The sequence below is a fragment of the Centruroides sculpturatus genome, unplaced genomic scaffold, assembly GCF_000671375.1.
Source record: "Centruroides sculpturatus isolate CEXI.00-Female unplaced genomic scaffold, Cexi_2.0 scaffold52, whole genome shotgun sequence".
NCBI classification, from domain to species: Eukaryota; Metazoa; Arthropoda; class Arachnida; order Scorpiones; family Buthidae; genus Centruroides; species Centruroides sculpturatus.
In genome coordinates, this window is record NW_019385745.1 from 497790 (window position 1) to 512851 (window position 15062).

Below are 15062 nucleotides of genomic sequence, written 5' to 3' on the forward strand. Positions count from 1 at the left end.
CATCTGCGGTAATTAACCCATGAAAATCTTGCATTAATTTAACAGCTCTTTCAGCTGTATCATTAACTGCCTTGAGAGAAAGAATGTTTCTTTTAGCTTGTACAAAAGAAGCATTTTCTTCCCATGAAGAAACACTTTCCTCACTTTCCTAAAGGAAATTGCTTACAATTTTTAACCTAGTAAACAGATTTTTGTTCTTCCTAGACATAAAACAATCCAAGGTTTTTTCTGAAACAAAAAGTAGGTATAGTTTAAGTAAGATATAATTAAAGTATAAACAAAACATGTAGTTCTACATACAATACAAAGAGCTGGCTATTTCTTCTTTTGATGGAATAAACCTTTTCCCAAAATCGGATATACTTTCCCATTCCAAGTTAGCTAGTATTTTCATCTTGGTTGTTTCATTGACTAAATCATTGAATAGTGATAATATGGCTATATCTTTGGATAAGTACCACAAGCGTGGACAAAACTTGGTCAAAGCTGCCTGGGAAATTAATTTGTCAACTTTTTTGTATTCTTTTAATGTTTTTAAAAAGCACAAATCTTGATATGGTGCCTGTACTGCCAAATCACATCCAAGCCAGGGTTTTACGTAAACTGTTACAATAAATAAGCAAACTTCTTGTAATGCTCGTTTGTCCTTTGCATTCATTCTGAATTGAGACTGCAGCAAACATACTTTCAAAGAGTAAATAACTTTAGCCATCCATCTTGCTTGATGCATTGCACCCAGAGGCCTGAGTTTAATTTTGTTTTTTCTTTATCTTCCCCCAAAAATATGATAGATAACTCAACTAATTTGTGATAATCATCTCTCTCAATAGATTTTTGAAGTTTTCTCACATATAAAGATAATAATTGATCAATTTCCGCATCATTGAAATGTTGTTTTACAAAATCAATGCGCATTTGTAGCTCATATATATGATGGCGGCAAGCAAATGTGAGATCAGCCGGGGGTACTAACGATCCTTAGCGGAGTTGTACCACTTAATCGGCCTATTCCGTGAGAATAGTTCTCCGAGTTTCGAATCGTAAGATCCGATCGTAAAAAGTTTACACAGGAGAGCGTATTTAAACTTGATCTGAAACGGCGAAGTTCAGATCCTCGTCAGGATTCCTTGACACCAGTTAATCAAACTTATTATACGCGGACTAACACGCGTTTGCGATCTGATTCGGAATAAATTTGAGGAAACATTTTTTATATAATAAAACAAGAGTAAATTTAATAAGCCAAAAACAAAACGAAATACAAATAATCGATAACAACAATTAAGCGACAAGCTAGAGGCTACGACTTAATCTATGCTAATGCGCGTTCGAGAGAGAGAGCTCACAAAATGATTCTAAACATACGACCTGTTTAGTTGTCGTCGTCTTCGTTTCTGCAGGTAAAGGACACCTTGTAGATAGAGTTCATATTACTTTCATATGGGAGATCAATTCGTGCACAAAATATAAAAATATCACTTTTACGTATAGACTCGGGACTTAGTCTATGGGACTCCGTTTAGGGCGTTGGTCAACGGGAGGGAAACGTATGTTGAGTTTGTATGCTTTCGGATCTGTCGCTGAACTCCCCGAATTTGGACTAAATTCCCTTATATCTCCTGAATTTCGACCAATCATCGGCCAGAAACTCTTTCATGAGAACGGATGAAAGGGGGGTGAAGGAGGGGTAACCATTTCCCATCTGAGCAAGATTTTTAACCAGATACGGAAAAAACAGAGGATGTTCTCTTCTGTGAAAGGAAATAACATCTGCTATCTGGTTTTTCCCACGTCTAAAACTCGTTTTTTTCACCAAAACGAAGTAATATTTTGTGTCGATATTTAAACATTATCAATAAAAATTCATAAATTAGACCCAGGGCCTTTCGGGTCTCACACAAAGAGTAACAGCTCTCTTTCTAGCTTTTGTTCTAATAGCATACAAGCTCCATTTAAGTGACCCCATATTGGACGCTGTTGTGTCATAACACATTATTTGTACCTCGTCATTTAAATTCCAATCATAGAGTGCATTTGAAACTGCGTTGGCTTGGTGTTTACCAGAAGAACTGTCCAGTATTGGTATGGCAGGCAGTTGTTCCCTCTCTCTGAATGAAATAAGAATTGGTAGGAGCTCTTCTTTAGAACTTCTAACGTTCAAGCCAGGTAACAATTTGCCATCCCAATGAATGGTGACTACTTCTGGCACATCATCCTGAAAATCGGATTTTATGGCTTCTGCTCTGTCCTTCCTCACTTGTGTCTGAATCCATTGAAGTGAAGATTTGTTGATTGAAAATTCATCAATACAAGCCCCTAGTGCTTCCACTGTAGTATGAAGAATATAAACGGAATCTCTAATGCTCAACTGGCATCTGTCTAAAGCTGCAACTAGTTTAGGTGTAATGAAATCCTTTCTTTCTCTTTTTACACTAACTTCAGATGGCACTGCATTCGATTCCTGAGAAAAAAGCTCATCCAGACTATTGTCAGAGCTATGAGAACTGTCATATAGTTCCTGGAGTGGTGATAAATCATGCAATATTGAAGAAGTCAATGCAACCTTCATAGAAATATTTTTGAACCTTTTCTCTCTACTTCTATTTTTCTTTGCCTTGCTCTTTCTTCTGTTTCAGCCAATTTTTTATATACACCCGCCAAGCAGTCCGGATGCCTCGGTTCTCTCTGTTTCTGTAAGAATTTTTAATCTTCCTCTGTTGTCATATGTTTGAGGGCATTGGCATGTGTGATATCAAATAAGATATCTAAATCTATTTGGAAAGTTTTCTTGTGGCAGTATATAAACATCTTGAGATTTTTTTTTCCAACTCTCTCCATACATAATGAATATTCACCAATTTCTTAACAGTTAGGTATAGATTTTGTAGGTATTCTAACTTTTTCCCAAAATATGATACACTCGCGTATTGCAAGATTTGTGCTTTCACTCAGTTAATCTAACTTCACAAATGTTAAAAAACAAAACTGTGAGTACTTGCCAATTTGATGGTAATTTTGCACCTGTGATTTGGTGGCTTATCTCTCTGACTAAGAAAATGTTTTTTTAGCACTTCATAATTCCACTGACATCTTTGAAAAATAAAACTATACGTGTTAATAGCCCAACAAGTTGTGTTAGAATGGCAATCAAAGTGAATATGCGCCACTTCTCTAGCACAACATGTATGGACATGATTCAATGCAAGTTGGCACGGTTCTAGTGACCAAAATGAGCTGAAATTTATTGTGCACGTATTTAAGGGTAAAATAAACAAAACTAGACCATATGTGTTAGGAAAAAAAATTCGAAAAATAAGGGACATTCTAATATATATATATATATATATAAATGTTTATTTTAAATAATTAGAATATATATATTGTAATTATTTAAAATAAACATTTTTAACACAAATATACACTGACATAAAAAGATTTTTTAACTGGCATTCAATTGAGTTTGGCTGCTAAAAATCAGATAGATAAAATGAGTTACTATAGGATTGTTTAAAATATTCAAATTTTGAAATAAGAAACAGTGTCTAAAGTATTCCTTGAGTTTTTCTCTTGTCAGTTTTTTTTTACTTTTGTATTATATACCCTGTTTGTTTTCTTAGTTCTTCAGTTCTTACACTGAATTATTTTTTTAGAAATTTTTTTTAAATATGTCAGGTTTGCCAATGCTTTCATGTGATCAAATTTGCATGTGTGCACTTTATGATTAACAATTTGGTATAAAAGTAGCAGAATCTTATCATCATATGGTGCATTCATTTGGCAAGAATGTAGTCTCCAAGTCTACAATCAATGATTGATTCAGTAAATTTAAAGCTGGCAATATGAAGATAAATTATGCTCTAGAAGGCCTTCCATCTTATTGAATAACAAGCTGCAGCAGTTGGTGGAAACCAACCCATTCTTGATCATGAGAGAAATGAGCATGACATTTGGTTGTGAACATTCTACCATAGTTAACCACTTACCTGATGTTGGAAAGGTCTGCGAGATTAACATTTGAGTTCCTTGTAATCTGAATTAAAATGATAAACTTCATCATGTGAAGGCATGCACTGAACCTCTCCCTAAGAGTGCATCCATACATTCACTATTTGGTAAATGCCTAATATTTGTTTTTCACCAAACTATTTGTCAAACTGTTTATCACTTGGCATGTGTGATATCAAATAAGTTATCTAAATCTATTTGGAAAGTTTTCTTGTGGCAGTTTATAAACATCTTGAGATTTTTTTTTATATACTAACATTTGATTATTTGCCAAGCATCAGTTTGTTGCAGGAACAACAAATGTTCATTCCAAGTTCAAAGATAAAAAACTAGATCTAGTTTTAAAAAATCTAAAATAGCAATACTGAAGATCAAAAACAGAAAAATAAATAAATGAATGTGTGGATGGACAACACAAATACATGGAGATGAATATTCATCTGCTTTGATTCAATATAGTTTAACAACAAGAATTGGAAAATGTTAAATACCAAATATTCATCACAAGTAAACCATTCAAACTACTGAGTATTCATGAAATGTTTGCTTGGAACTTTGTAAATAGTGAATGTTCATATATGCCTTAAGAAGTGTTACTATGCTTGATATCATCATTACAAGACATTGAAAAATGATGCCTGTATATCAACTTACAGTGCAAAAGGTTATGGATAACTGTCAGTCAAGCAGCACAGGCCTTGCCAAAACCAGAATTGCATCAGCAGAAGGTAATGCTGTATATTTGATGAGACAAGTCCAGTCCATTGGAGATGCTTTCAAAGAATACCTCTCTAACTTCCAAAATCTATTGGGCTCAGCTGCAATATCACCTAACTTACCAAATCTTATTTGATGCCATTGAGAAATTTTTACATTATTAAAAATTAACCCATGTACAGGTAACCCTTGCACAACATGATTTTGGAAAGAGTCCTTACAAAATTTTACAATTTTTAATGTAAACTTCATATTTGATATTTATTTTTTTATTCAAGTAAGCATCCATAAAAAAGTTTTTTTTGATAAAAATAAAAAGTATGAAAATGTTGCTGATTATTTCTGATCAAGATCAATAAAAAAGCTGAGATGACAATACTTGGTGAAAAAAAAAACGCTCTCATTTTAACTAAAATTAATATTAGCGTGTAATACAGTGCATTAGTCCTTTGTTTCAAATAGCATGAATTCACATAACAGCACTTTTTTGGAATGTAACTATCATGTTATATGAGTTATACCTGTGTGAGGCTCTGGACAGGTCTGAACCCTCACTAAAATTCACGTTAAAATAATTGTTTTAGGGAAAAAATATATAGTAGTTAGAGATAGATTTTATTTTATGAAAATGCGATGCTAACTTTTAAACAATAGAAGAATGTAAGTCCGTCGACCATTTCCGGTTGGAGATTGAATTAAACTTCGATTTTGACCTCTCCCGCACCCCCGAAAGGTTTCGAATTGTCATCAGGTGACGAGGAGAGACCAATCGTAAAGGGGAATCTGAGAGAAAACGGATAAACCCCCGGAAATTCGAGGACGTGACGGCTTCTTCTCCTGAAAGTTTCAAGTGACGGACCTGTTGTTGGGTGTGTGTCTCGCACCCATCTTCGTCTCCACCTCCCGACCTCGGATCAACATCTTTCCATCAACGGAAGTCAACCGCATCATCCCAGAGTTGTTGAGACGTGATGGAATGGTTCGTTCGCGAACAAGGGACACACTTTTAAAATGGGACTATCTTGGAAAGGAGAGGAAGACCCAGAGGCCGCAGCCGCCGCAGAACTTCCAAGATCACGGAAATCTTGTAAGCATCTTTCGTGTTTAATAAATGGTTGTGTTGTTTGTAAATGAAGCATCTATCTCTGACTCAACTGCTTCCACATGTTGTTGATTGTTACCGCTCTGCAATCCCAACGGCAAGGGAAACGACGACGATATATATCGCCTATTATCGTTCGTTGAGTTTCTCTCCCCCTCGGCCCCTACACCTGTACATTTGAATTGCATTCCTATAAACTAAAGAAGCTGAGAAATTAAATCAGAAAGATATGGAGAAAATAACAATATTCTAGAAAGCCTATATACTTATATATTTAGTTATGACCAAAACATATCAGAATGAATATAAATTACAATATAAAATTGTTCAATGTTTTGCTTATGATCCTCAGCCACTTGGAGCTTCATTCTTAACTTTACCAAAAATAACTATGCATGATTAATTATTTTTGCCAGGAATAGTTTTAATTCTATTTACAATCAGTCTAAAAGAATATTCTTTGAGAACTCTTAACATTAATTATACCTCTGTCACCTATTTTATCAGAAAGATTTATTACTTAAAAGCAATGTAGTATATAGCTCATATATCAAACTTATTAATGACTAACAGATGAGCCTGGCATTGCTCTGGAAATAAGTATTGATAATGAAGATTAAGATTATTAGATTATAGCTGATTTTATCCGTTTTATTGAGTTCAAGAATGTCCCTTCTCTTCTGAGACTAATTAGAAAATTTTTAGATATCTGCTTACTACACTGGGATAATGATAATTAAGACTCACTGCAACCACTAACCAATGCATTATACATGAAGTACTTTCTGTACTTCATGGACATGCAAACAAACTTATATAATAAACATGATATAATAAACATGTACCCTTTGATAACCTGGAATCTAATAGAAAGTACACTGAAAAAGATTGAAACAGAGGAAGAAGAAGTGGATCTAATAGAATTCGTATACAGGAGTAATTATTCCGAAGTCAACAATAAGTTCTACACACAACAGATAGGCATAAGCATGGGATCAGTCATAGGCCCGAAGCTAGCAGAATTTGTTATGGTAGATATAGATCAAGCAATCAAAAAGATTACAGGCATAAAGTTCTATAAACGATATGTGGATGACATAATTATACTATATGACCAAGAAATAACAAAATTAGAAGAAATAGAAGAAAAAATAAACAAATTAAACGATAACATAAAATTTGAGGTAGAAAATGAGGCAAACATGGAAATAAATTACCTCGACATTTAAAATAACCAGAAAGGCAAACAAGATTGAATTCAAGCCATACACAAAACCATGCGAGATCAGGAAAGTGCTAAACTACAATTTAAACATTCCACAGTACATAAAAGAAAACATATTCATCATGGAGTATAAAAAAATCGAGAGCAGAACTAGCTCACTACAGAAGAAGAAAAAACACCTCAACAAACTGCAAACTAAATTCCTATTAAACTGCTATCCAAAGCAAATAATAAATAACTGGGAAGTAAAATCAACAATAAAAGGCTGGAAAATAAACAAAACAAAGATAAAAACAGAGTAAGATATATAAGGGATATGTATCTTACTCCTTCCCCTACATTCGTGGCTTCTTTGAACAGGTAAACAAAAGTTTTCATAAAATAAATATAAAGCTAGCCCCAACTATAACAACTTGCAAAAAAGAATTTGGAAGGCTGAACCTGGCATAAATAAACAACCAGACACTACCAAAGTCGTCTATAAAATAGCTTGCACATGTGAACCGCCAAAAGTATACATTGGAGAAACAAAACGAAAATTAGAAACAAGACTAAAAGAACACATCGCGGACCTGAAGTATAATAGAATCAACTCTGTTTTTTACGAACATTGCACAACCCACAACTGCAAAATAGATAAGAATGATGTTATAATAGTACACAAAGGAAAAAATTGGTACAAAAGAAAATTCAAGGAAAGCTATGAAATTACTACAGACAAAAATAATATTAACAAGAATCTAAGCATTGACATTCATAAAAACTGGCTACAGTTATTAAAATAGAATGTTTATACAGTCGCAGGTGAGGCTGTGTGTGGCACTCAGGGAGTGAGACGTTACAAGTTACGAGGCATGTGGGGGAGGCCGTCAAGTCGGAAGGGAAGGGAAGTGGGAAGTCCGGAAGGTGCCTGACAAATACTGTATACAGAAGATACAACCTATCCATGTAACAGACTGAAGAGGGGCGAAAGCCCGAAACGCGTATCTGTATGAATTAAAAGTGGATGATGAAATTATTTGCCAAGTGTCGATAAATGCACCAAGTCATGACATTGAATTAGAAAAAACTACAAAAATTCTTTAATTCATTTGGCTTGATGGAATAACATTATCATTTTGAAAAACATCATCACCAAAGTGATTTTCAATTGTGGAGTCAGAAATGATTCTAAAATTCCTTCATACACTTTTGCTGTTACAGCTATATTAAGAATACATATATTTTCAGATTCAATAATGCCTCAACTGACATGTAGCCCCAAATAATTAAATTTGTTGAAAATGGTGTTCCTATTCAGGCAATCTTTCTTAAATTTCTCAGATAACCTTTTTCTTGTCTCCTATTTTTTAATTTTTGTGTTGTCTTGCCCTTTAAATGCTTGTTTTTTTTATTCCTTGGCTGTGTTTAAATGAAAATCCTGTGTTCATTCTCTTACTGTTCTGTCACAAACATTTATTTTTCTCCCATTTCACAATTAATTGATTGGAAGACATTACAAACATCTCCAACCCGATATATAATATAGCTACAACCAACAGACTGCCGAAAATCTATCGGGCTAGTTTTATGCTAATTATTAAATAAATTACGTAATCAATTTGGTACTAGAAGTAAGCGTTAGGCGCCATCTCTTATTAATATTAATAATTATAAACAATTTTAATTAATTTAAATAATTTGGAACCGCTGGGAGAAAAAATCGGCCCGGAGCGGGACTCGAACCCACAACTCCTGCTTACCGTGCAGATGCGTTGCCAGTTACGCTACCCGGACCTCTGATCCGATCTCCTCTTCCAGCGTATATAATCTAACTACTTAACCATCGACGGTTATTAACGCTTACCTCTAGTACCAAGTTGATTACGTAATTTATTTAATAATTAGCATAAAACTAGCCCGATAGATTTTCGGCAGTCTGTTGGTTGTTGGAAGACATTTTTTGATTTTTTTAAATGTATTTTTTTCAGTAGGTGATCTTGAGCCTTGATGGTTTTTGTCTCCTTTGTCTATAAACTTTTGCCAAGTGTAATTTACATTTCCTAAAAGATGCATCTACATATGTGGCAACTTGTTTTTTGGTTTTTTTTTCATCATGTAGCAACTTTATAATTTAAACAGACACCCACTATTGCCATAAATAATTGGGCTATAATTTGGAAATATTAATTATGAATTACAAATAAATTTGGCACTAGAGGGAGGTGTTAGGTGCCATCTCTTATGAAATTTATTCTAAATTAATTAATTAAATATTATAATTATTAAATTTAATACCAGATGGCGCCTAACACCACCTCTAGTGCCAAATTTATTTGTAATTCATAATTAATATTTCCAAATTATAGCCCAATTATTTATGGTAATCATGGGTGTCTATTTGCCAAGCATCGGGTTTTGGTGGATGTTTATAGCTTTATAATTTATTTATTCATTGATTGAGACCATTGTTTAAGCAAAGACTGGTAAACATTACTGTTTACTTAGAAAATGATACAAACACATCACTTAAAGCTAATGGCTTCTTCCATTCAAATTAGATTGCTCAAATGTGTAAATTTAGAATAGTGTTCAAATACATTTTCCCAATTTCCTGTATGTTCAAAAACTTTTTAAATGCTGTTTTATATGTAAAAATAATTTATTTATTTTTTTTTTGAAAAATGGTTTGGTTTATTTATTTGAAATTAAATTGATAAACATTTATTAATCCAATGAATGAAACATATTTTTGTTTTGAACATTGAGCTTATTATTTTACAAGAAAATTAAATAAAAACTTAAAAATTTTATTTTTTTTTCATGATGTTCAAATTCTTTTTGCCTGGGTTGTAGCAAGATATTTAATTTTGATCTACAAACACATTTTCACACACTGTTTATCATTTAAATATTTTATAAAATATGATATTTAATATGTTATTTAAAAATTGATATGAATGTCTAAATATGTTTATTTTATTTACAGGTATAGATAATTTTTGGCATCTGCCAGTCTGTAACTTGAATTTCAAGTTTGCAGAAATAGAGATGAATACTGTTTACCAAGTTTGCTCAAGGCATTTTATGCCTTTTCTTCATGTATTTCTCACTAGATGAGGCCAGACACTTGGAAGAAGCTATTTGATTGTTAACAGAATGGTTTTTTTCAGGAGTGGACTGTTGCAAAGATGAGAATATGCACCTTTTTGTTGTTCAAATTTGTTACTTCTCCTATAGCATTACTCAAGACACAGTGCTACTGTATATAAATATAAATATAAATATATATATATAAATATATATAAATAAATAAATAAAAATAACACATATGTGTATATATACGTACATACGTATATATACATATATATGTATGTAAGATCCTTGCCTGTTTGCATCTGGAACACTTGTTGCTTGTTACACACATTGTGTACAGTCATAACAGATGTGTGCAAGTCGAAATGATTACTTGTACAGATCTGAAAATTAGTTTGTCATTAAAAGAAGTGAAGTTGTGGCGAGAAATTCTCATAAACATAAATGACAAGAGACTGCTTTCCAGAACATATAATAGAATTTATGTGGAATTAAATGAATTTGAATGAAAAGAATTCATTGGAATATGACTTCAATAATTTTATGCTTACAAAGCATTCCACAAGGGAAGAAACGTGCCCTGATATTGTGATTTGAATTTATGTTAGGGAGCTTGTAAATTGAATCTGGCCATGAAATACTTTGACGTACGTATAAAATCTTTCGATACCTGCCAATCATTCTACACTGGATTGCCCCACCTGTGCAAAAATAATTGACATTTTGGTAACCAAGTTACCAAAGGTAATCAAACTACAGCAGCCAATCATTTATATATAAAAAGTTCTTCATGTATGCAGTCATATTATTATGATGTATTTTAGAAAAAATCTTTCTGTAGAAAAATTTATAATAATTGGAATTTTATTTCAGTAAAAAAAAAAACGGAAAGGACACTTTAAAGAATCATCAATATATATTTCATGACTTCATGGTTTATATTAGATTGAATATCTGTATTACTATGTCATTTTTAGTTGTGGGGATAATTTATGTAGAATATCTTGTTACCTTACTGCGCACACACACAGTTTTGTGGTTAGGGTGTTGCTTGCAGTGAGGCATATTGTAAAAAAAAAAAAGGAAAAAAGATGCCCATATTCTAAATCTCTACAGTTCAATAATGAGATGTCTAGATGTGCATTAATAAATTGTCAAATTATATATTTCCATTTGTTATTTCTTATAAATTTTTTTTGTTTTGTTAAGAAATCATATTAAAACAAAATAATTCATATATTTTAGAACTATCTGATCAGTTTTTAAATTAACATTTGATTTTTTTTTTAATTTACTTCGTAGGTAGACTTTTATACATATTACTAATATATATGATTATGGTTGCTAAAGTGATTTAAGTAAATAGTAAATTTATTTTTAAAAATTGCCGAATGAGCTATCCAAAGTACAAAATTTGTATTTTTTCTAAGAAAGTGAAATCAAAGTTGATAGGCTTTTTTTGTTTTTGTATGTTTATAAAGTGAAATAGTTCCTTTCTTGTGCAATGCTAATCTGATTTTTACATTTATCGTCATCACTGAATATTTCGGATAAAATATAATTTTAACTGCCCGTTTTAAATATTTTCTAACCTTAGATTAATTTAAATTACCATAATATATATATAGATAATTTTAATTTTTTAATTCTAAAGTTAATTTTCCTGTTTCACGTTTATTATTGAAAATTATTGTTAAAGTATTACATGCAAAGAATGAAGCTGTGCTTTTTTTGTGTCCATAAAAATGGGATGATTTTATTTTGTTAATATAGTTTCAAGTGTGGTTATTCTTTATTCCAAGTATGTGTAAATTAAACGGTGCGAGATCGGAAGGAGTGTCCATTAGAGTAAGTTCGCTCAGTTTTCTGTAAGTGGAATCGTTTTTAATTATGGCTGTTACGGTTTCTTGTTTAAATATATCATTTAAATTTTGTAGAATTATTATTAAATACATGATTTGTATAATACGTATGTTACTGACTAGAAGAGAGAATTGTAAAATACCAAAGTACTTATTTTCTTTTTAAAAATTTGGTGGTTATAACAACGAGATATAATTAAATGTACAAAGGGGGTATCGGCATGGATGCAAATGTAAAGTTTCACATGTTTATAAAAATTATTAGCATCCGTAATTGTCATGGTGATAATGGAAGAGAGCTATTACAGAAAGTGTTCAATAAAGATTTAGTCAATTCCAATTGATAATTTTTTAAATTAAAAATTCATCTAGATCAATGGTTCCCAATTAGTGGTACGCGTATCCTTGGGGGTACGCGCGGCAATCTAAAATCGGTCGATTTAAAATTTAAATGCATGAGATGAAGCAATCAAAAAAATAATGGGGGACCATCAAAATTTCGGCAATTTACAACATGATGTGGAATGCACAAATTCGTTTATTTATAACTAAAAATATTCTCGAAATTTCATTTTTAAAAATGCATTTGTGACAATACCTAAATTGTTACGCAAGAAACAAAAATTGTACAAGTATCATTATTATCATGTCAGCGAAGCAGCAATAAAATATTTACTACCATTTTGTACTGTACAACATACCTCTGCGAGAGCGGATTTTCGGCCATGACAAACATGAAAACTAAACATCGTCAGTGGTGATGTTTAGTTTTCATGTGTGTTAAGTTATTGTCGATTCCTATGGAAATTTCATTTTAATGAACAATAATTTGAAATAATTCAATTTTGTGTCAGGCTGGCCTCTACTAGGCCCCCCATAACAAAACTGGCTATGCCAATGATCGTCACCGACTTCAACTCGAAGATGACTTGAGACTGAAGCTGACCAAAAAGCAACCAGATTTTACAAAGTTGTGCAAAGAAAATCGTGCACATTTGTCACATTAAAATTAAATAACCTTATGTTATTTCATTATTATTAGAATTGTATTTTAAAGGTAATACAGTAGAGCATCGATTAACCGTCACATATGTTAACCGACCGTTCTGTCGGCAAATTTCAAATGTCCACTAGTGATGTGGCACTACAATATTTGGCTATGTCTTGGCTACTTTAATATTATTTTTGTTAAATTTTTGCGTGTTTTAGCTGGCAATACGGCTCGACCATTGAAGGGAGGCCAGTATTTAAACGAGACTTAATTTTCTAATTATGAGCGGTTGGTTGTTTTGTGAGCGATAAAATAATTTTTAACGATACAATAGCGACAATTATTACTTTAAAAAAATTTGTTAGGCTTATCATCGATGAAAATTCAACGCGAAGTTGGTTAATAGCGATATACTAATTACATGGGATATACTATACTAATAATGTACAGTAGAGCGTCGTTTATCCGAAAGTCGGTTAACCGAAAGCATTCCAGTCGGCAAATTTAAATTTTTGCTAGTGCTGTGGCGCTTATATCTTGGTCTACTCCAATATATATATATTTTTTTTTGTANCACTGCTATTGGTTTTTTTAATTGGTTTCCTTTGTCCTTCCTTGTGCATACTAAAGCTTCACATTTGAAGTGATTAATTGGTTGCTTGTAATTAATGCTCCATTGATTGATTATCTCTAATATTTTGTTGGATTCGTCTCTTAGCTTGTCACAGTTTTTGTTTGCTATCATTACCAGCGCGTCATCTGCAAATGCTTGTGTGTGTGTATCTTCTGTGTCTGGGATTTTGTTCAACAGCCCATCGAATGCCAGATTCCAAAGGCCTGGCCCACTTCTTGAGCCTTGTGGGCATCCTCTTGTGATGTTCTTTTTAATCGTTATGTTGTTTGAGTGGAAGCCAGCTTGTCTATTGTCAAGATAGTTTTTCAATATGTTTTTAAGGTTTTGTGGACATTTAATTTCATTTAACCTCTCCATTATTCCTGGCCACCACATGTAGTCAAACGCCTTCCTAAAGTCAATTTTTATCAGGATTGCGTGTTTACCTTTTTTCCATGCACTGGTAATGAATTCTTTAGCTGTTAGTGCCGCGTCAATTGTCGACTTCCCTTGTCTGAATCCGTATTGGTTTTTGTTCATTTGTCCATTCTTGTATTGGTGCCAATTTATCCGGTTAATAATCAGCCCATCTAAGATTTTTCCCATAACCGGGAGAAGGCTGATTGGCCTAAAATCTTCCGGTTTTTCTGGGTTTTCTTTCTTTGGAATTAGTTTGATGTTGGCTTGTTTCTTGAGAATCATGTTCTCATTTTTTCATGCTGATATTTCAATATTTACTGTGTTTTTCAAACTCCACAAGACTGACTATGCAATTTTTAACAGTGCAGCAGCATTGCATTGACTCATTTTTGACAACTTTAAGCACCATAAAATTTCAAGTTTTTCTTTGAGGGATAAATCAGCATAATAGAAGCAAAGAAGTATTGTACTTTAACTAAACAGTAATGAAGATAAGTCTTCAATAACAAATCATGCAGAAATCAAAATTTAAAATACAATAATACCTCGACTTACGCGAACCCGGAGTTACGCGATTTTCAAATCTCGCCGATTCGTCTTTTGCTTGAGCGCCACGCAACTCTTGATTACTCACTCCCCCCACACTATTGTTCAGCTTACACGTTCGGACGTGTCGCGCGGAATCGACGCATATCTACAATTTGTTTTGTGCTATTTATTTCTGTTTGTTTTATCTACGGAGACTTGAGAGACTCTACTGTCATCCAAACGAAGTAGAACTGATTCTTCTGCATCAAACAAGAAAAGAAAAACTTTATCTTCGGAATGTAAAGTTAACATTATTAATGACTTCGATACAAAAATGAAAATTTGTGAATTGAAAAGAAGTTTGATCTACCGGAATCGACGGTCAGAACAATTATAAAAGGTAAAGAAAAAATTCTCGAAGCTGCGAAAAATACTCAATCTTTAAATTCAAGCATCATTCGTAAACGTCACGGTATTATCGCTGAGATGGAAACAATGTTAAAATTATGGTGTGATAATCAAGT

General features: G+C 32.7%; 1 protein-coding gene across 5 annotated transcripts in view; it reads left to right on the top strand.

Moving 5' to 3' along the window:
- Positions 1 to 12326, top strand: part of LOC111641721 (upstream stimulatory factor 2-like) — a 109346-nt gene extending 97020 nt beyond the window's left edge. For all 5 annotated transcript variants that reach the window (XM_023387930.1, XM_023387932.1, XM_023387928.1 and 2 more), the window contains exon 7: positions 10018 to 12326. The gene's annotated coding sequence lies outside the window, so the exon portion shown is untranslated. The remainder of the gene's footprint in view (positions 1 to 10017) is intronic.
- Positions 12327 to 15062: the final 2736 nt, after the last annotated feature.